Below are 22,397 nucleotides of genomic sequence, written 5' to 3' on the forward strand. Positions count from 1 at the left end.
GTCAGATGGAATGGAAAGGAAAGAGCTGAAGAAAATACTTATTTGAGGGATATCAAGACCTGTGCCAGAGAGAGTGACTACTAAATTATTTTCCAAAATATCTTTGATACTAACATTGGCTACTGAAAATTTGGATGGGAAGGTCGTTGTCTGTAACTATAAGGCATTTCTCATATTGCAATAATCTCTACTCATTGGTAAATATTTGAGAAGGAAATTAACCATGGTCATTTCCCAATGTGGCCTGGCAAATGATGGGAGTTAGGCCAGTCGAAATTTGCTTTCAGTATTCATTATAATGTTTAGTCTCTGTCTTCCTGCAGCACTTCAATATTTATTTTTATATGTACCACTGTTTTTAAAAAAGGAAGGAGAGTGAACCAAGATTTCTGCCTTTGAAGTAAGCTAACAAATCAGTGATAATTGAGACAAGAAATCCTAGTGTAGGAAGAGAGAACTGATTGTGCTCTGTCCTTGGTAGAATTTTGAGTCATTCATGCCGTATAGTGTCTAGAGAGTTCTAGTGAGTCATGCATTGCTAACTATGGAAGAAAAATGTATTTTCTAAAGCTGTCTGTTATTACTCATGTCTTTCACTTGGCATCAGCAGATGCTGGTACCCTATTGACTGTGATCTAATAGAAAATTTCTCAGAGGCAGACAGATCCAACACAATTTCCCTCTAACTCTGATAAATTTGGCATAGTTCTGTTATTTGGCTTGCAAGATGTTTGCATTAACATTGTGACTTATTTTTGGCTTGGTGTTAAAAGGATTGTTTAGTAACAAAATGGAGCATTTGGATTTTGTGGCAGCCGGGAGGAATGCTCTCATCTTACAATGAAACAACTGAACAAATGTTCTTTACAGTGATTCATTCCTCACGCGGGAAAAATTTCTTTTTATATATATTCTCTCTCTATTGGGTACATGAAGCCATTTTACCCTCAATATTTAGGCAGAATTTCCAGTGAGGAATTTGGGAACAATATCTGTAAATTATAAAGATAGGCTCTGTTGCAAAAGGAACAGGATTGAAACTATAGGATTGAATGTTAGGAACCACTTGGGTTCTATTCCTGACGGGACCAGGGTTTGCGTATAACCTTGAGCTGTTCACTTAATCTTTTTTTAAACTTGGGTTTTCTGTCTGAAATAGACAGAAAATTGCTTACCTATTTAGCTAAGGCAGAAACAATTTCCTGATAGGAAGGTGACTCAGCAGCCTGGGGAGGCTGTATGGCCTCTTGTCCTGGAAGTCTTCAGGGAGACAGAGGCGGCCAGCTGCCTGGATGGATTAAAGTGCGGTGCTTGAAGACTGGAGACCAGACCACGCAAATGAATCCTGGCATTTAGAAACAGTAAAGAGACTGAGTCACGGAGGGCCTGTTATTTGCCAGGCACTGTGCTGGATCCTGGGAGCCAACGGTGAACCAGACACGCCCAAAGTCTCTGCCCTTATGAAGTATATTGTTGAGTCTGCTCTGTGCATGTTTGCAATTATTCAGAGAGAGGTTTGATTTGATTATCTGGACCTGAGGTTTATTTTATTTTATTTTATTTTTGTTTTTATTTTGGGACCATGCAAGATCACTGCTCAGATACAATCATAAGAGTCTTACGAAAGAGGAGTCTAATATGGTATGGGGGTACTGTTAAAACAGGCCCTGTTAAGACACAGCATGACCCAGCAGGTCAGATGGGAGCAATAGATTCGTGTTGGCATTGTCCATTATCTGAGATGAGAGTATGGGGACATTTTAAAATGTCTTGCGTGGACTTTCAGGTCTGAGTTATAGGCCCACTCTCCACTGCTCCTAGAGGGGCTTCTCACCAATCCGATAGTGTCCAAGTTGGGTGATGATTTGATGGGTCTGTGGCAGTCGAACAAAGGATTCTGAGCATACGAGCTGCTTCTGATCTACAGACAGCAGGACATCCAGTGGTAGTGTTCAGGGAGTGAGGGTATCCTTGTCTTGTACCAGCATGTTGTTTCCAGCTCAGATTCTTACAGAGCAATGGTTCTTCCTCCTATAAGAAGTTTGAAATGTCCCTTCTCTGGACATTGTAGGTGTTGCTCCCTCAGGGAGCATGCAGCTTCAAGGTGCCGAGATGAGGGGCAGAGAGGACACTGCAGAACCACCTGGGGGGTTCTTTGAGCAGATGTCAACCCTCTGTGATTCCCCAAGTCCTTCAGTGTTTTTGGCTCATCTGTTCCACTACAATTTTTAAATTAAAATGGTTCAAGCTCCTATCCTACTTATGGTGGGGGGAAGGATATTTCAGTCTTGAAATATCTCTCATGATTCTTAAGGGTTTACATTTCTTCAAGTCACTTCTGAATCAAAGTTTCTCATTCAACTGACTTCTTTTTTACCACTTAAAAAAAACCCAGGGATGCCTGGGTGGCTCAGTTGGTTAAGCGTCCGACTTCGGCTCAGGTCATGATCTCATGGTCCGTGAGTTCAAGCCCCGCGTCAGGCTCTGTGCTGACTGCTCAGAGCCTGGAGCCTGTTTCAGATTCTGTGTCTCCCTCTCTCTCTGACCCTCCCCCATTCATGCTCTGTCTCTCTCTGTCTCAAAAATAAATAAACGTTAAAAAAATTTTTTTTAAAAACCTGAAAAATAACTGATATACAATATTGTATTCATTTCAGATGTACAACACCGTGATTTGGATATTTATATACAGTACAAAATCTGTCCCCATACAAAGTTGTTACAATATTATTAACTATGTTCCCTATGCTGTACCTTACATAAGATTACATCTTATTTATTTTGTAACTGGAAGATTGTACATTTAATCCTCTTCCCCTGTTTTATCCATCTCCCTACCTCTTTCCCTCAGCAGCCATCAGTTCATTCTCTGTATGTGTGAGTCTGTTTCTGTTTTGTTTTGTTTGTTTCTTAGATTCCACATAAAAGTGAAATTATACAGTATTTGTATTCTCTGTTTGACTTATTTCACTTATCATAATACCCTCTTGGTCCATTCACGTTGTCACAAATGGCAGGGTTTCATTCCTTTAGTGGCTGAGTAAAAGTCCATTGTATATATACCATTTTTCTTTATCCATTCACCTATTGATAGACCTTTAAGTTACTTCCATATCTTGGCTGTTGTAAATAATGCCGCAATCAACATAGGAGTGTATATGTTTTATTTTGAAATTTGTTTTCATTTTCTTCAGGTAAATATCTAGAAGTAGAATTATTGGATTGTATAGTAGTTCTATTTTTAATTTTTAGAGGAAACTCCATGCTGTTTTCTGCACCAATTTACATTGCTACCAACAGTGCATGAGGGTTCTCTTTCCTTCTCGTTCTCGTCAATACTTGTTATGTTTTGTCTTTTTGGTATTAGCCATTCTGACAGGTGTGAGGTGATATCACATTGTGGGTTTTGATTTGCTGACATTTAATGACATTGAGCATTTTTCATGGTCCTGTTGGCCATCTGCATGTCTTTAGAAAAATATTTTTTCAGATCTTCTGTCCATTTTTTAATCAGATTATTTTCTTGATATTAAGTTGTATGGGTTCTTTATATTATTTTGGATGTTAACCCTTTATTGGACATATTGTTTGTAAATATTTTCTCCCATTCAGTAGGTTGCTGTTTTGTTGATGACTTCCTTCTCTGTGCAAAAGCTTTTTTAGTTTGATGTAGTCCCATTTATTTTTTGCTTTTGTTACCCTTGCCTGAGGAGGCAGATCTAAAACATATTGCTAAGATAGATGTCAGAGTTTATTGACTATAATTTCTTCTAGGAGTTTTGCTTTCAGGCCTTACATTTAAGACTTTAATCCATTTTAAGTTTATTTTTGTGCATGGTCTAGTTTCATTTTTCTTGCATGTAGCTGTCCAGTTTTCCCAACACCATCTGTTGTAGGGACGATGCTTTCCCCATTGTATATTCTTGCCTCCTTTGCTGTAGCTCAATTGACCATACAAGCATGGATTTATTTCTAGGCTCTATTCTGTTCCATTGATATATGTGTCTATTTCATCACTACTCTTATTCTCTACACATGTTGTCCACCTCTTCAATGTTATACCATATTAGGAACTGCCAGATTCCTTCACACCCTGAAAAACCACTGAACCACGGCAGTGAGAGAGACTACCTCATGGCAAACAACCTAAAACCAGTATCAATTAATCCTGAACTTAGAAGTCCTTGGGTCATTCCTGCTCAAGTATATTTTTTAGTGTCTCTGTCCTCCACAAGCCTCAAGTTTTCTCTCCACTTGGCTGAACTTTTGTCCCTAAAACTCAGCTTCCCTCTCACACTATGATTCTAAGTAACTTTATTCTTTCTTGTCCTCATCCCCAAACTCAGCTCTGGGCCTTGTATCAGAGAGCTGGGAGAAATTCATTAAGCTACTCAGCCAAACTCATCTGTCCTGGAACTCAAAGCACTATTGCTGTCTTCCCTTTAATAAGGTCAAAGACTTAGGTGTGGTTTCCTTTCTCATGGGTTTCTGTACATGGAAGGAAGTAGGAAAGTAGGAACTGGTCCTTCCTCTGGGATGATTATGCCACCTTAGTGCCCCTAGAAAAGCAGAATGTTTTCCATTTTTACTACACAAGGACAAAGGCAGTCAGCATTTTGTAAAGCACATTGATAGGAAAGTGAGAGATCCCCAGAAATCCACTGGAAAAGATTCAGCACTTACAGGAGGAGTCTTGGCCAGTTTCATAAGCAAAAAAAAACAAAACAAAAACAAACAAACAAACAAACAAAAAAACAAATTTAGCATCCCGATCTCTGAAATAAAAAGTGGGCATTCTAGCAAGCAACACATGGCTCAGGGCAAGATGGCAGGAGTGAGACACACACACAGGGCTTCTCTGGGAGCAGAACAAGAGGGATCATGGTGCTGGGGTGGCTCAGTCAGTTGAGCATCTGACTCCTGATTTTGACTCAGATCTTGATCTCACGGTTATGAGGTGGAGTCCTGTGTTGGGCTCTGTGCTGGGCGTGGAGTCCCCCTCTCCATTTCCCATCTCCTTCTGCCCCCTCCCCTGTTTGTGCACTCTCTCTCTCTCAAAAAAAAAAAAAAAAAAAAAAAAAAAAGGAACAAGAGGGATCCAAACTGGACTAAAAATCACTCCTTCAGCCAAGCCCTGAGGAAACTTGAAATCAATATCAGAATCTCCTCTAGGCTTACACATATAAGTATTTAGAGTGAATTGTGTCTCATTCTCATTGTGCTTTCATTATCAGCAAGTAGTCTGCTTATCTTTGTATGGGTCTCACCTGTCAAGAGGTAGCAGCATCCTTTACAGAGTGCTGTCTTAACTAGGCTTATTTACAAATTTTTTAAAGTGTTTTTATTTATTTTTGAAGGAGAGAGAGAGAGAGAGAGAGAGAGAGAGAGAGAGAGAGAGAATGAGTGGGGGAGGGGCAGAGAGAGAAGGAGACATAGAATCCGAAGCAGGCTCCAGGCTCCGAGCTGTCAGCACAGAGCCTGATGCAGGGTTCGAACTCACGAACTGTGAGATCATGACCTGAGCCAAAGTCAGACGCCCTACCAACTGAGCTACCCTAGGCTTATTTATAAAGCCTTATTTATTTATAAAATATATATATATATTTTTTTTAATAAATATATTAAGGCACCCCTAGGCTTATTTATAAAGACAGAATCCTATAGTCAGGCTGGAACTTTGCAGCCAGCAGTTTGGAGAAGGAAATATGATAAAGTATAGCATTTAAAAAACAAAAAAATATATATTTTCAGAACAGCCATGTATTCGGTGTTCTCTTTCCAGTGGTGTAGGAAAGCCTTCTTATTTTTCTTATGTCATATAGAGTGCAAGTTCCATGGAAGAATGCACATAGATGAAATAGGAGGAATGTTTGTTGGAGTAGTGGTGTATTACACGGCCCTCTCCATAGACGGCTAACCCCATGGCTGTTTGCTTTCTTTCAAGCCAGCAGGAGAATATTTATCTGCTATTTCACCTTCTGTTAAAAGGCATGCAAGGATATTATCTCTTTTAGTTAACTCAGTGTCGGCTGATTAGGAACCTATCACAGTAGTGATAGCCCAACATATTCACTGCTCTTGCCCATGCACAAGGGAAGGGGATTATAACTAGATCTGTACACCAGGGGGTAGGAATTTGGGGACCGTCTTAGAATTCTGCCTACAACAAAATGCTGACTTTCATCTTTGAGAATGGGAATATATGGGAATAAAAGAAATAAAATCTCATATCTTATATCAGGGGTCAAATATCAAACTTGTACCGAGTCTTTATTCTATGTCTTTCTCTTTGTTTTCCTGCTTTGGTTTCCAGATAACAGAACACTCTTTCACTTGAATTTGGTTTTTTAGATACCACACAGAGAATTTACTAACCAGTGGTCATAGGAATTCTGGTGTTCTCGACGATTGTATTTCTCAATGAGAAGAACTACTACACGCTCTAGTTCATATGTTATTCTTCTGTAAATTTGATTCATGTTAATCAGCACCCTAGAGTCACACTGTCTCTAGACGTACCAACAGAACTGACTCTCTAGCCATAAAGTTGAGGACTGCACTCAAAATGTGATGACCAAGGGAATTGTCATCCTCCTAGACCTGAGTGGCTCCCAGCCTAGACAACAGCTTTATCTCAACTTCCTCTTACTGCAGCATGTTGGATTGATAACATGCTTTGAGAAGGCAGTGTCAGTGACCTTAATGCTCTGAGCCAGAATCATCTGGTGGCACAGGCTGACATAGGAATATGTTTTTCAGCTGAAATGAGCAAGCGGCTGCAGCTGTCACCACAGCAACGGTGTGGCTGAAACCCTTGGGAGCCTTCAGCTGACGGGTAAGGGCAGCTGTGAGGATGGCTTCCGTTGGAATTAATAGTGACTAACTTTTAGGATTAGGCTGCTGGGAATCCTTTATGTTTTTTCTAGTAAACATAAGCATGCACTATGATTGTTCTTCAACATGAAACACTTCTCTTGGCTCTTATGCTGTATTTCCACTTTTTTTCCTCTTCTGGATTTTATAAATGCTAAGTAAATCTTCATAATACCACCCCCCCCCCCCCGCCCACAATTTAAAGGATGGGAGAAAGAGGAAAAAAGTGAAGATGTTGCTTTGGGCTGCAGGAAAACATGGGTTTTATCTAATTTTCATTCCTGCATTCCTGAATTTTTCCTTTAGTATCCATCTATCGGGCTGAACTTCTCTCCAGATTGAAAGAAAGGCAAAGTAAGATGCTAAGGGAAAAAGAAGTGAACTTGAGTTATTTTGATTGACTAGGAAGTCAGGTTTTTTTTAATGACTATTATTTCTCACACTATGAATATACCATAGTCAAGTCAAGATGATAAAGCTTAAGTTCACATTAGGAACCCAAGACTGGGAAACAGCCCTGTGTAGAATGTTTATCATACAATTCAGCCAATGTATTCATAGCTTTCGATAATGGCCTATTGTTGGGGGAAAAAAAGGAAGGATAAATAAGACAGGATTGTGAAGTGATCTGAGACTGGTGAAAGCAGAATTATATGACGATAAGCAATATTAAATATTTTAAAAATATGTATGATGTAAATCATAATCTAATTATGATTGGGCTCAATAGAAAATAAATTTTTCCTGTAGCTTTGTTGAGGTAAAATTAGCAAATAAAAACTGCATGTATTTAAGTTGTACAGTGTGGTGTTTTGATACATGTGTGCATTGTGCAATGATTGTCACCATCAAGCTAACCAACATACCCATCACTTCACATAGTCACCATTTTGTGTGTGTGTGGAAACACACAAGATGGGTGTGGTGGGAACACACAAGATCTACTCGCAGCAAATTTCAAGCGTATAATAGTGTATTTATCAACTGTAGTCACCATATTATACATTAGAACTCTAGAGATGAAGCTGGAATCTTAACCACTTGCTTATTGATTGCATTTAGAGCTCAGTCACAACATCACCTGCCTGGTTGTTGAGGTGGGGTAACTCCAGGTAAATGTGAATAAAATACGATTGGCTTCTCTAGGAATTATTCAAATTGTTACGACAATTTAAAGGAGGACAGGTTTGAAATGAAAGACGAGGTTTACTGATGGTATTTATCACACGCAGATATAAGGCCATAGACTGAGGTGAGGTGTCATCTTGGTGAAACAGACTGTGGCCACGTATTTGGTGTGTGGTACCAAATGTGGTGTGCCATTTAAGGCAAATAGTAGGACTTTCCTTGGGGTAATCATTCCACTAAGGTGTAATTTTTTTTCCTCACAAATACGTATGAGTAACTGAGTTAAAGTCACACATTTCTTTGCATCAGACCTTCCCAGGGTCTTTCCTGTGTGTTACAGAACGTTTGTGCCCCGCCCCCATTCATATGCTGAAACCCTAACTCCCAATATAATGGTATTTGTAGGTGAGAACTTTGGGAGATAATTAGGTTTAGATGAGATCATAAGCATGGGGACACCAGATGGGATTAGTGTCCCTATAAGGGAAGGAAGGTTACTAGAGCTCTTTCTTTTCACCCTGTGTGGACACAGTGAGGAGGCAGCTATCTGCCAGTCTGCTGGGCCAGGAAGGGAGCTCTCACAAGGGAACTGAATCAGCTATACTTTGATCTTGGACTTCTCAGCTTCCAGAACTCTGAGAAATAACTTACTGTTGTTTAAGCCACCTAGTATATGGGGCTTTATTATGGCATCCTGAGCTAAGACACTGATGTCTACTATGATACAATGTTTACTCTAAATTTCCAGAGGAATATGTAATATTTAGTGTTTTTCAATCTTATTTGAATAAGGATTCTTTTTTCTCAGAGTTATCTGAGGGAAGGTGTGGGAAGGATTCTCCTTAGATGAGACAAGAAAGGCCCCTGTCCTGGATCTATGCTTTAGAGACCCCAGTACGGCCCTCCTTTGGCTGTGCCCCTTTCTACAGGGCCATGGGGATATTTATACCGAGAATCACAGTTCATCCCTATATATCATGCTCTGGGCCTGCATGCCCTTCTATTCTGGCTTGACCTCCTGAGAATGGACTCCCCTTTTACCAAAGCCTAGGGATGTCCAAGGGGCAGTCATTTCCGGGGACTTGGAGACAAAGTTTGGATGTGTGGACTACTGTGTCTACATGTGATGACTTTCTTGTGTGGTCTGGAGCCAAGAATGGAAAGAGAGGGGAGACGATGGGACCGATTTTATCCTCCATGATCAAGTTCCAGTGCAGAATGCTGTGGAGTCTAAGAATCTTAAATTTGAACCTGTCCTTCCAAGTTGTTATGAACATATATTTGCAAAGGTAGGAGGATACTTTATTTAATAGTCTGCTGGTTTGATTTATTACTTAAAAATATTTAGACATATGGTAGGTAGGCCTCTATTTGTATGTAACTTCAAGCCCTACAAAATTTAGGAGACCCTAGGCTGTTGTACCCTGGGACACAAGTCTGAGAAGTTTGCTCTAAGCTTTACTCTACTGTATTACTCATCTACTACTTTATTTTATCTACCTGTGGCAGCTGGAATTATCCACACCGAATACTATGCAAGAGAGGAGGTTTTATATGTCAAAGTGGAAGGATTCCAAGTCGTAAACTGAGTAACTTAGTGCATTTAGCAAAGCGTTTGGCACACAGAAAGCTCTTGACAGACGTTCAGATATGTTCACTACATATTTTAGATTTTTTACTATCATTATTAACATTATTATCTTGCTTCAAAGTTGAACATTGCTGGTCATTAGGTGACAATGGCTATTGTATAACACAGTGTGTCTTCTTTGCCTGGTGAGAAGTAGGCTCAGTTGAAAACAGCTTCGGGCTCCCTCAGGCTACCTCCGCCTGAAGTGCAGGTGATTTACCTCTGCAGCTGTGGGGAAGCATCAGCCTGCAACTTTACCCTTCCGTGCAAAGGGGCCTAGAGTCTGGTATGAATGCAGGCCTTGTCAGGTGCTAGAAGTGAGCCACAGACAGGAATGATGGCCTTGATATTTTCACTTCAGAGAGACAAGGGTGAATCTCCAACACCAGGGCCAGGCAGAAATTCTCACCTATGTGTTAAAAGTGTGGACTTCAAAATACCTATTAACTGAGAGAGGGCCAATATTTTAACCATTGCCATCAATTAACATAAGCATTCATTTGTTGATCTTAGCAGAGAGGAGGGTCCTGATGGAACTGGAGAAAGAAGATTACATTTCAAGGAAAGGAAGAGAGAGTGGATGGTATGGAGCAGTGATTCTCAAATGTTAGCATGCAATACAATCACCTGGAGGCCTTAGGAAAACACAGGTTACTGGACCCCTACACCCAGAGCTTCTGACTCAGTAGTCCTGGAGTGAGGCCTGAGAACTTTCATTTCTAACAAGTTCCCAGGTGATGCTGATGCTGCTAGTTTGGGAGAGCCACTGATCTGGAGCTCTGGGCACTGTTTTGAATGGCTATAGTTTGGGGAATAAAGAGACAGACATGGGGCAGGATAAAGCACTAATGATGAATGTGGCCCATTTCCTAGCTTAGCCTGGGAAAGTGGCTTTCAAGTCTCTTGTCTTATTTAGTGTTTGATTATTGCTGCTCGGGAGCAAAACCTCTCTTAGCTGCTAGTGCTTGATGCGTAGTGGGTGCTCAATCAACATTGGTTGAATCAAGTGTTGCTCAAAGAGAATTCCCAGAGATCAAGGAATTCGCACAAATACAAAATTAATAGGCATATCTACTGAAAAGCTAATTTGTCTGGCACCTCCAGATAATGAGATGGGTTTATTAAATAACTAAAGTCAGGGCCTTTCTAAAGGGTGAAAAGCCTTGGGCAACTCAGTCAGTGTGGGTTCCTAAGATAATCAATCGCACTTGAAAGGAGACACTGTCAGCATCTTTCATAGGCCCCTTGGGTTATCTTTATTCAAGACAGAAATTTTAAAATTGAATTTTAATAATGTACTAAAATAGAAGAGTGAGATACAGCACCACCGTGGAGCCTAGGACAGCTGCATCCATTGCCCCACCCAAGGGATGGCTCTAATTGGAATATACCATTTAAAAAAATTTTTTTTTCAACGTTTTTATTTATTTTTGGGACAGAGAGAGACAGAGCATGAACGGGGGAGGGGCAGAGAGAGAGGGAGACACAGAATCGGAAACAGTCTCCAGGCTCCGAGCCATCAGCCCAGAGCCTGACGGGGGGCTCGAACTCACAGACCTCGAGATTGTGACCTGTCTGAAGTCGGACGCTTAACCGACTGTGCCACCCAGGCGCCCCATGGAATATACCTTTTAAAACATCAACCTCATTAAAAAAATTTTTTTTTAATGTTTATTTATTTTTGAGAGAGACAGAGACAGAGTATGAGCCAGGAAGGGGCAGAAGGAAAGGGAGACAGAATCTGGAGCAGGCTCCAGGCTCTGAGCTGTCAGCACAGAGCCTGACACGGGGCTCAAACTCACCAACCGCAAGATCATGACCTGAGCTGAAGTTGGATGCATAACCAACTGAGCCACCCAGGCACCCCCAACCTCATTTTACTTTAGCCATTTTAGGCCCTAATATAACAGAAGTTTGTTTTATGCTTCATAATAATCCAGTGCAGTTGTAGGTCAAGCAGAGGTGGTGGTGGTTTTGAGTGTGTGTGTGTGTGTGTGTGTGTGTGTGTGTGTGTGTATTGGGAGCAGGAGGCAGGAGGTACTTATTCTGACGAAGCTCTGCCATCTTCAGTGCTAGCTTTCCAAGGTCACCCTGAATGTCAACAGTCAGGTAGCAGAGGAGTACCAAACATGAAGTCTTGTGACTGGGAATCTTAAGTTGATGAACATCACTTGTGTGCACTTTCCTTCAGCTAAGGGTTTAATTACCTGGCTGCATCTAACTGCAAAAGTGGGTTCAAAATATAGTTTTTGGGGGCACCTGTGTGGTTCAGTCAGTTAAGTGTCTGACTTTGGCTCAGGTCATGATTTCACAGTTCGAGCCCTGTGTCAGGCTCTGTGCTGACAGCTCAGAGCCTGGAGACTGCTTCAGATTTCGCATCTCCCTCTCCCTCTGCCCCTCCCCTGCTCATGCTCTGTCTCTCTCTCTTTCAAAAATAAATAAATGTTAAAAAAAAAAAAGAAATATAGCCTTTTTCTGGGCAGTCCCTTCTCAGTGGCACCTTTACACAATGGAAAAAAAGCACAAATATTTGGTATATAGAGAGCTCTGTTGATACAAATGGAAATCTTAAAATTTATGATTCCTGTTCCTGATACATAGGAGGTAATCTTTTCATGAAAATTTAGTGCAGTGTTTCCCAGCGTTGATTCCTAGTTAATCTAATTCTGTGAGGTGTTCTTTCTTTTAAAATTTATTTTTAATGTTTTTATTTATTTTTTGTGACAGACCATGAGCAGGGGAGGGGCAGAGAGAGAGGGAGACACAGAATCCAAAGCAGGCTCCAGGCTCTGAGCTGTCAGCACAAAGCTTGAAATGGGGCTGGAACTCACAGACTGTGAGATCATGACCTGAGCTGAAGTCAGACGCTTAACCGACTGAGCCAACCAGGCACCCCATGTGAGGTGTTCTTTTTTTTTTTGAATTTTTTTTCTCAACGTTTTTTTTATTTTATTTTTGGGACAGAGAGAGACAGAGCATGAACGGGGGAGGGGCAGAGAGAGAGGGAGACACAGAATCGGAAACAGGCTCCAGGCTCTGAGCCATCAGCCCAGAGCCCGACGCGGGGCTCAAACTCACGGACCGCGAGATCGTGACCTGGCTGAAGTCGGACGCTTAACCCACTGCGCCACCCAGGCGCCCCGAGGTGTTCTTAAAACAAAAATAAACAAGACAAAAGTTTTGTCACCTGGGTGCCTCAGTAGGCTGAGTGTCTGACTATTGGTTTCAGCTCATGTCTTGATCTCAGGGTCATCGGTTTGAGTCCTGCATTGGGCATGAAGCCTACTTAAAAAAAGAAAAGAAAGTTTAGGAAACACAGCATGTCATATTTTTCTCTTAGAAAACCATGACATGCTGGGGTGTCTGGTGGCTCAGCCAGTTGAGTGTCCAACTTAGACTCAGGTCATGATCTCGCGGTCCGTGAGTTCGAGCCCCGCGTCGGGCTCTGTGCTGACAGCTCAGAGTCTGGAGCCTACTTTGGATTCTGTGTCTCCCTCTCTCTGCCCCTTTCCCGCTCATGCTCTGTCTCTCTCTGTCTCTCAAAAAATGAATAAACATTAAAAAAAATTTTTAAAAAAGAAAGAAAACCATCACATGCTTTAGCATCCTAAGGGGTATGAAAAGTTGTAAAGAAACTATTTTAATTTAATTCAGTATTTTTTGCACTTATTACCATAGAACCTTTGTTTTAGCAACATGTATTGCTATCCTGCAGATCTAGGGTCATCATTAACTGTCAGTGATTGTCTTCTGCTCTGACATAGTTGAGAAGCTATTGACACAGGTGGGTTGTTTCCCCCACACCAGATGACCTAGACTATTACTGGTTTGAGTTTGTCTGTCTTTTTCTTCTCTTTTCTTTTTAAAATTTGTGTTTGTATTTCTCCCACTTCCCTCTTATGTTGGGTTATTAGGCTCTCCCTTTTACATAGCTAGTGTTTTTCCTCTTAGTGTTTCTCCCACCCTGGCTTTCTCCTTGGATTCTTCTAATCTTCTTTGGGCTGAGTCATCAAGCTTGCCTGAATATATTAAAAATAAACTTCTATCAACATACAATTTATTGCAATAGACAATAATATACAACAAGTATACAATATGATATCATTATGATGGCAACCATATTAGAATATCTACATGTATCAAAGGAACAGGATGTACACCTTAAATTTATGCAATGTTACATGTCAAATATATCCAGCTTAAGAAACAAACTTCTAAGAGAGTCTTGCAGTGATTGGGGATGTATTTCTTTTGGGTAAGTTACTAGGCTTAAGTCGATATATTTTGCAAAATCTATTTTTATTGTTCTGATGTTTCCTCCTTACTTCCTGTTTCTTGCTTCTCTTCTAGAAAGAAGAGTTCTGAGAAGCTGAAGCAAGTAATACTCTTCTCACATGGTCAATAGACCCAGTTTCTTCCCAGTAACACAGGGGTACTCAAGACAGAAGTCAACCAACCTCACCTCCAACAGGTCTTTCCATTGATTCCTCCATAATTCCAACTCCCAAATGGGGAACGGTGGTAGATATTAATTGTATTTTAACATGGTGACTCTTTTAATTCATCTCAGATTACTTAAAAGAATGGATTTGGAAAATACACGGTCACTCTTTCATCTGTTCTTCTTCATCTTTCCCTGGTGTGTCTAGAGGTGTGAGGTGAGAAAATAAAATATTTTGTGGGTGACAGACTCGTAGTTCTGTGCTTCATTGTAATCTAGCCTACGTTTTCTATCCAACACAGGGTCAAAAAAACAAGCTTAGGGAAAAGAAGGAATGAGCTGTGTTTGTTTTAGGTATTTAATAGTTCTTTGTTGGTTTGCATGCTGAAGGATGTCTGACTACTGTTATATATTTATAAAGAAAATTTCTTAAGGGTTGCAGAGACTATTTGATCCCAGGACGTGGGGAAGCCTGCTTGTTCTCGCTGCTTCTGAGGAGGAGTGTATATTTTAGCTTCTTACACACTGCACTGTCTATGATTTAAGAGTTTCAGATGACAGGAAGAGAAAGAAAAACTTGTGTTCTTTTCTATCAGGTATTCTTAGAAATGCCGATTCATTTTTCTGAAGTATATATAGCACAAGTTAACGAGAAAATGAGTCACTTCCAGCCGTGCGTGGGAACCGTGACACTAGTAACACAGCTTACTTACTGTAGTTTGAAAGCAACATCCTCTGAGTTTTTTTAGGTTACAATTGGATTACCAACCTGAGAGAGCAAACCTATGAAGAGGGCTTACACCTCAGCCCAGTTTAGGGTTGTCGTCGAAGTTAATTGGACACATGTTTAATAACAATATGTGTGAGTGTTACTGTGCTGAATGGTAATTAGGTAGAAATGGTACTTAGTCCATACAGAGGCCTGTTTTGTCACGGTCAAACCATGCATTTCTAGAACTCTGGCGGGTGTCACATCCTTCAGCCCCCGTGGAAGAGAACCAGAACTGGACACTCGTTCAACACTGAAGATAAAATTTTATTTGAACCCCCACCCCCACCCCCACCAAACTGTTGCAATAGGGAGAAAGAGACTCAGTATAGAACTGAGCTCAGTACTGGGTACAGCATGGGCAAGTGGGGCTTTATAGCCAAGGAGCAGGGTGGGGGGCAGAAGTCAGGATGGAAAATCACTAGGAGGAAACCTCAGGGGTGAGGAGGCATTCTGGCTAGACCAACTTGGTAAGATTCTTGCTGAAAGCAGGCCAGGATGATTAGATACTGAGGATAGGGGATAAAGAATTTGACCAGGTATTGAGGGGTAATCTTACTAAATGGATCTAGCAGGATTTTTGCTAAAACTCGTGATACACAGATAGACACATAAGCCCAATGGTTGGAGCCTAGCTGAGATGAAAGTCTGAGGAGCCTGACCAAATTTGGTCAAGAAGATCATCTTTGTCAGCCCTATATCCTATCATTTTTCCCGTCTCAGTTCTCTTCTCCCCAAGCCACTTAACCTGCACCTGCTGCCAGTCCCCAGTCTCTGCCCCAATCCAACTGCAAGCAGAAGGAATCTCAAGGATGGCAGACTGATTTCAGAGATGTCTGCTCTTGGTGGGCAGGGGCTACCAGCAGCTCAGAGTGAACAGTCTGGGTCTGGGCTGGGTAGGACAGAACACTCTGGGACAGGAAAAGGACCTGCAGCTAGCTTGCCTTGGGACAGGACGTGATTTATGAAGCCTAAGATTTGTATCATTTATGAAAATATATGACCATGGGAACAGCTTGCTAGGGCTTTGGAAGAGGTCTGTGCAAAGGAGAGCTAAAACTTAGCTTCCTGGTGAATCTTCCACTGACCAAGCCACAAGTATTCTCTGATCCAGCACTCCAGATCTCAATGGCCCATTTGTTCTTGCCACCACTCCAACTTTGTTTTTTTTTTTTTAATTTTTGTAAACATTTATTTATTATTGAGAGAGAGAGAGACAGAGCATGAGCGGGGGAGGGGCAGAGAGAGAGGGAGACACAGAAGCCAAAGCAGGCTCCAGGCTCTGAGCTGTCAGCACAGAGCCCAATGTGGGGCTCGAACCCACGGACCGCGAGATCATGACCTGAGCCAAAGTCGGATGCTCAACCGACTGAGCCACCCAGGCGCCCCCCAACTTTGTTTTTTTAACAATAAAATTTTTATTTTTAAAAATTAATTTATTTTTATATTCAGTATAATTAATTTACAGTGTTATATTAATTTCAGGCATACAAAATAGTGATTCAACAATTCTATACATCACTCAATGCTCATCACAATAAGTGTACCTTAATCCCCTTCACCTATTGCACCCCCCCCCCCCCACCGTACTTCCCCTATGGCAACCACCAGTTTGCTCTCCGTATGTAAGAGTTTGTTTTTTTGTGTGGTGTCTCTTTTTTCCTTTGTTCATTTGTTTTGTTTCTTGAATTCTACATATGAGTGAAATCATATGGTGTTTGTGACCACTCCAACTTTTCAATATTTTTCCCTTTATGGCTAGTGCTTCTTGTGCCCTACTTAAGAAATTTTTGCCTATCAAGATGAGATCTTTTCGTATTTTCTTGTAAAAGCTAAATTGTTTGACCCTTAGATCTATACCCCATCTGGAATTGAACTTTTTGTGTTGTGTGATAGATACAACATAGTAGTAGATTGTAGTCGAGATTCATTTTTTTTCCACACAAATATCCAGTTGACCCAGCACCATTTTTTAAAAGAATGAAATATCCTTTCTGCACTACAGTACATAATCATCTTTATTTTATTAGGTAACCTATGTTTCTGTATTCTATTCTTCTTCCATCAGTCTATTTGCCTCTACTTACACCAATAATACATGATTTTAATTACTAGAACTTTAAAAATAAGTCTTGATAGGGGAGCCTGTGTACCTCAGTTGGCTAAGCATCCAACTCTTGATTTCAGCTCAGGTCATGATTTCAGGTTGTGGGATCAAACCCTAGGTCAGGCTCCATGTTGGGTGTGGAGATGACTGAGGATTCTCTTTCTCTCTCTCTTCCCTTCTGCCCCTTTCCCGCTCATATGCATACACATGCACACTCTCTTTCTCTCAAAAATTAAAATTCTAAAAAAAAAAAGGCATAGTCTTGATATTTGTTAGTATAAGTCCTCTAGCTTTTGTTCTTCTTTTTCAAAATTATCGTGGTGTTCTCAGTTTTTTTACATTTCCTTATCAATTTTAGAATCAGCTTGTCAATTTACACACATACACACACACACACACACACACACACACAGTCCCTATAGGAATTAAGATTGGGATTGTCTTAAACATACAGATCAGTTTTGGGGAGTGATAGCATAGTCACAATTTTAATTCATAATTGAATTGAATTCAATTTAATATCTCATATTTCAATGAGGTATCTTACCATTGACTTAGATCTTTTAAAATTTCTCTCAACAATGTTTTTTTAATTTTCAGTCGTATATATCTTATACATCTTTAGGTGTGTTCCAAATATTTGATATATATTTGGTGCTACTGTAAAAAGTTTTATGTTTTAATAATATGTTTCCTCTTTTTGATGATATGTAGAAATACAATTATTATATATTAACTTTTAAAGGTGTAACTTTGTTAAATTAATGTATTGTTTCTAATAGTTTGTAGATGCTTTTGGATTTTATATGTGCACACTCATGTCATCTAACAATAATGTATTTCTATTTTTACAAAACTTTTGCCTTTTATTTATTTATTTTTGTATTTTACTGGCTAGGACCTCAAGAAAAATGTTGAATCACCTTTTTTTCATTCCCACCTAGAGGAGGAAAGCTTGCAACAATATTGTTTAAATTTATGTTTGATGTAGGATTTTTGTAGATTTTTTAAAATCAGAGAAAGTTTATTTTATTCCTAGTTTGTTAACATTTTCATCCCAAACAGGCATTGATAGGGGAGGAATTTATCAAATTCCTTTTCCACATCTATCAAGATGATTATAGTTTGTTTGTTTTAATCTGTAAATATTATGAACTGCATTGATTGATTTTAAAGTATTGAACAACACTGGCATTCTGGGAATAAACTCTACTTGTTTGTGATATGGTACCTTTTTATGTTTCATTGGATTCTCTTAGCTAATATTTTGTTTAGGCTTTTTGGGTCTATGTTCACGAGAATAAGTGGTTTGTAAATCCTGTCAGATTATAGAATCAAGTTTTGCTGGTCTCATAAAAATGCCCTTCCTATTTTCTAGAAGCTGGTGCAGAATTGTTGTTAAATTGCTTGGAAGAATTCACAGGTAAAGCCATCTATACCTACCTAAATACCCTAGGTATTTAAAAATTTAGTTAAGATTTTCTAGTTCTTCTGTCAGTTTTGGCAACATGTTCTTAAAGGATTTGTCTGCATGTCAAAATTGTCAAATTAATTGGCATCAAGTGTTTCGTAATATATATAATGTGTTTTTAATGCCTTTTGTCATCCATTGAGTCTGTAATGATATCCTCTTTTTCATTCTTGATTTTAGTAATTTGTATTTTCACTCTTTTTCCCCCCTCAGTTTGCTAGAGGTTCATTTACTTTATTAGTCTTTTCAAAGAACTAATTTTGCTTGCTGATTTTCTCTATTGCACATTTGTTTCTATTTCATTGATTTCTGTTCTTATCACTATTATTTTATTTCCTACTTTCTCATTTGTTTACATTTGATCAGCTTTTTGGGAGAGAAGCATAGAACACTGACTTTTAGACTTTTAGACTTCTTTTCTAACACATGTATGAAATATGTGTTAAATATGGCAAAATATCTCCCTCTGCCACTGCTTTCGTTATATCATACAAGTTTTGCTATGTTCAGAATGTCATAAAAGTTATTATTTAGTTAAAACATTTTCTAATTTTGGGGATTCTAATTTGTGGGATTTCTCGTTTGCCCTTATTTAGAAGTGTATGGTTTGCTTCCCAAGCAGCTGAGATCATCTAGTTCATTTTGTTGTTAATTTTTATCATAATTTCATGTTAGTCAGAGAATAAACTCTTCATGATTCCAAGCCTTTGAAATTTGTTGAGGTTTCTTTGTGATCAATTTTTGCTCTATGTGCACTTGGAAAGAATGTGTATTCTGTCTTCACTGGATGTGGTGTTCTACATATGGCAATTATGTCAACATTTTTAAAGGTGTTGTTCAGATCTTTTATATCCTTATTGACTTTTGTCTTAAAAAACTATATAGCCATTTAGACAGGTATTTTAAAGTCTCTCTTTCAGTTCTGTTGATTTCTACTTTATGTATTTTGAAGCTATGTTGTTGAGTGCATACAGACTTAGAATTACGATGTCCTTCTGGTGGACTGACACTTCATTATAAAATATCCCTCTATAACCATAGAATTGCTTCTTGCCATCATGTCTAAGTTGTCTGAAAAGTTCTCACATGCCTACTGTACAGGGAAAAAAAGACTGGATGATATAAAAATATGTTAAAACTGGATTACTTTGAGAGTTCTCTAACTGCAGATGATTATTTTCTTCTTTTACCATATTTATATATTTCCATTTCTTACGGTGAGCAAGGGTAATTTTTATAATTATAAAAAACATGGCAGTTACTTTAGGAAACATAGCAGACAGTAGCTTCAAGTTTCTACTGTACATAAACAATTAATTACCCTTGGGGCTGTTTGGGCAAGAGCACATACAGCAGGAACTCCTTGGTCTAAATCTCAGCAATTGCAGTTCTGCTCCTTCCAGTGAAAACCCTCTCTATGTTTATCTCATCTAGATGCTTGTATTTGAAACTCTGACAGATATGAAGGGTGCGTGCTTGCACATACATACACCTCTTCCTGAAAATTTTAGCTTTTAGGCTTTTGGAGATGTTTAGGAAAGCTGACAATAGTATTTAAAATGTCATTAATAGATATTATGACTTTTCTTTATTAATGGGTATTCTGGCATTATTTGTATTATCTTTGGGAACCAATCCAAACAAACAAAAATTCCCAAACAGAACTCTCAATTATCCCATGCTTGAGAGAATATGGAATGAAAACTGATAATTGAAATATACAAATAATCTCATAATTTATGTAATAGTTGTAACATGTTTCCCCCACTTAGCATTTACCAGAATTGTCATTTTCCAAAGGGGAAAAATCTTAATAGTAGTTAATATTTATTGAGCACTTAAATTCTGTGCCAGTCACAGTTGTAAGCTCCCGGTTAATCTTCACAAAACCCTATGTTATAGATAATATTTTTTTGTCCCCATTTTACAGATGGGGAAACTGAGGTACAGAGGATAAGTAACTTGCCCATAGTTAATACGTAGTCAGTGACAGAGCCAGAAGTTGAACTCAAGGATTCTTGGGCAATCCTCTTTAATACCATACATTATACCACAGCAGAATAATAGGAAAATTAGAGTTTGAGAGTTGGAAATTTAGATCTTAGACTGGGTGTTCTGGGGAAGGAGACATGGCCTGAGACTCAAGTAAGGACTTCAGTCTGTGGCAGGAATCCCTAAGTGGCTATAGGTGAGTCAGAGAAGGGCTAATGTGTCTGAGAGGAGCCCCAGAATGTTTTGGTCTGTTCCAGGGGACAGTCAGGGTGACGGGGCAGATTGGTAATGTCATTACTGCCCAATGAGGAGACATCAAGTTGTCTCGGAAACCACTACACTTCAGGGATCCAGCTTTGCTGCCTTCTAAGGGACACTGAGGCTCCACCCTTCTCCCCAACCTGTGGCTCTCCAGCGTGTGGCAGATTCTTTGACTTCTAGCTGGAATCTGCAAGGTATGAATTAGGTAAAAATTCCTTTAATCTCCCATCACCCTTCTTCCTTTCCAATCTCCTTCCTCCTCTCCAATCCAAACATCCAATCATTATCATCATCGTCACCACGACCACAATCATCAACACCCTAATATTTATTATGCCTTTGCTATACACCTGGTAAGAACCTCTAATGCATGATCTCATTTAGCTCTCACAAACACCTTGAATGGAAGGTACTACTGTTATCATTTGCACTGGACTGAGGAGGGCATTGAGGCTTAGAATGGTCAGCAGTTTGTTCAAGATCAATTTGCTCAAGAGCTAGTAAGTGGCAGAGCCAGGTTTTAAACCCAGACCTGTCTGACCTAAACCCAGACCTGTCTGACCCAAAGCCCAAGTTCTTCATCTGCCATGTATTGTCAAAAGAATTAGTCTAGAGTTTTGGAGTTCAAGGCAAGAGCTGGAAGGCAGAAGACATGTGCTAAGTCTGAAGTCCTTTCTCACCACTACATTAGTGGCTGCTTCCCCATAAGGCAGTTTGGCTACACTGGAAATTTAGAGAGCTTTCCTACTGCAAATCTCAGCTTCCATCACTTTAGTACTATAGTTTCAGTTTGTGTCTGTCCCTTTTGATATGTCTTAAGCTCCTTGAAAGAAAGACCTACTTTTTTTCATCTCTATTATCTAGCAGAAGATCTGGCATCCAGTAGTAGTCAGTAAAATTTTGTTATAAGAAGGCAGTGTGGGAGCTCACAAGTGTTGAAATCAGAACATCTGGCTTTGATATTAAATCTTGCTGCCTACAGGCTTTGTGATACTGGGCAAAGCATGTAACCTCTCTGAGGGTCTATGCCCCGTTTCTGGACTATAGGTAATTATGTCTTTATAGAGTTAGAAGATCTAAATGACCACACGCATGTGAAGCCCCTTTGAAATTTGTAAAACTCACTACCTAAATGTGAGGTATATTGTGAGTATCTCTACTGTTTCTGCTGTTAGCTGCTGACACTGTGCCTTCTGGGCCTGACTCGGCCTTGCAGCACCTGGGCTGGTTGACTGTTGCCTAAGCTTGTTTGTCTCCCCAGCATCCAGCAGTGTTTCTTCAAGGTAGACGGTGCCACTGATCAGTATTGCCCATGTCAAAAAGATAATCTGCTTCATTTAGAGTTGACTGTAACAAAACTGATGGATTTGAGGTTTATATTCTTTCATGTCTTCTGCCCACGTTTGCTCCAGGTCCTAAGGAAATGTTAAATGAGCATAAATCTGGGTAACTATTAGGAAGAGGAAGGAAAGGAAGGGTCTACACAGCTGAGGTTGTGGGTAATTGGCTCCCTAGCTATTGAAGGTTAAGTATGGTGACTCATCAAAGCACAATGTTCTTCCTAAGAGTTTTTATCATTCACATTTAACCTGGTTTGCTCAATGCAGCAGAGAACATAAAAACCTCAGGAAGCTGACATCTTAAAAAGCTTTTAGAAAGTAATGAATCAGATTTAAGAATCTCTTCAAATTTAACATTCACTTCAAATTCAACATTCTCTTGCTT

General features: G+C 39.7%; 1 long non-coding RNA gene across 1 annotated transcript; it reads left to right on the forward strand.

Annotated features, from left to right (window-relative positions):
* Positions 1 to 6,700: 6,700 nt before the first annotated feature.
* On the forward strand, positions 6,701 to 14,462 carry LOC123383218. Its single transcript, XR_006592816.1, has 3 exons — positions 6,701 to 6,835; positions 13,982 to 14,102; positions 14,202 to 14,462. It is a non-coding gene; the product is annotated as an uncharacterized LOC123383218 (long non-coding RNA).
* Positions 14,463 to 22,397: the final 7,935 nt, after the last annotated feature.

Source organism: Felis catus, chromosome A1, assembly GCF_018350175.1.
Source record: "Felis catus isolate Fca126 chromosome A1, F.catus_Fca126_mat1.0, whole genome shotgun sequence".
Classification (NCBI taxonomy): Eukaryota; Metazoa; Chordata; class Mammalia; order Carnivora; family Felidae; genus Felis; species Felis catus.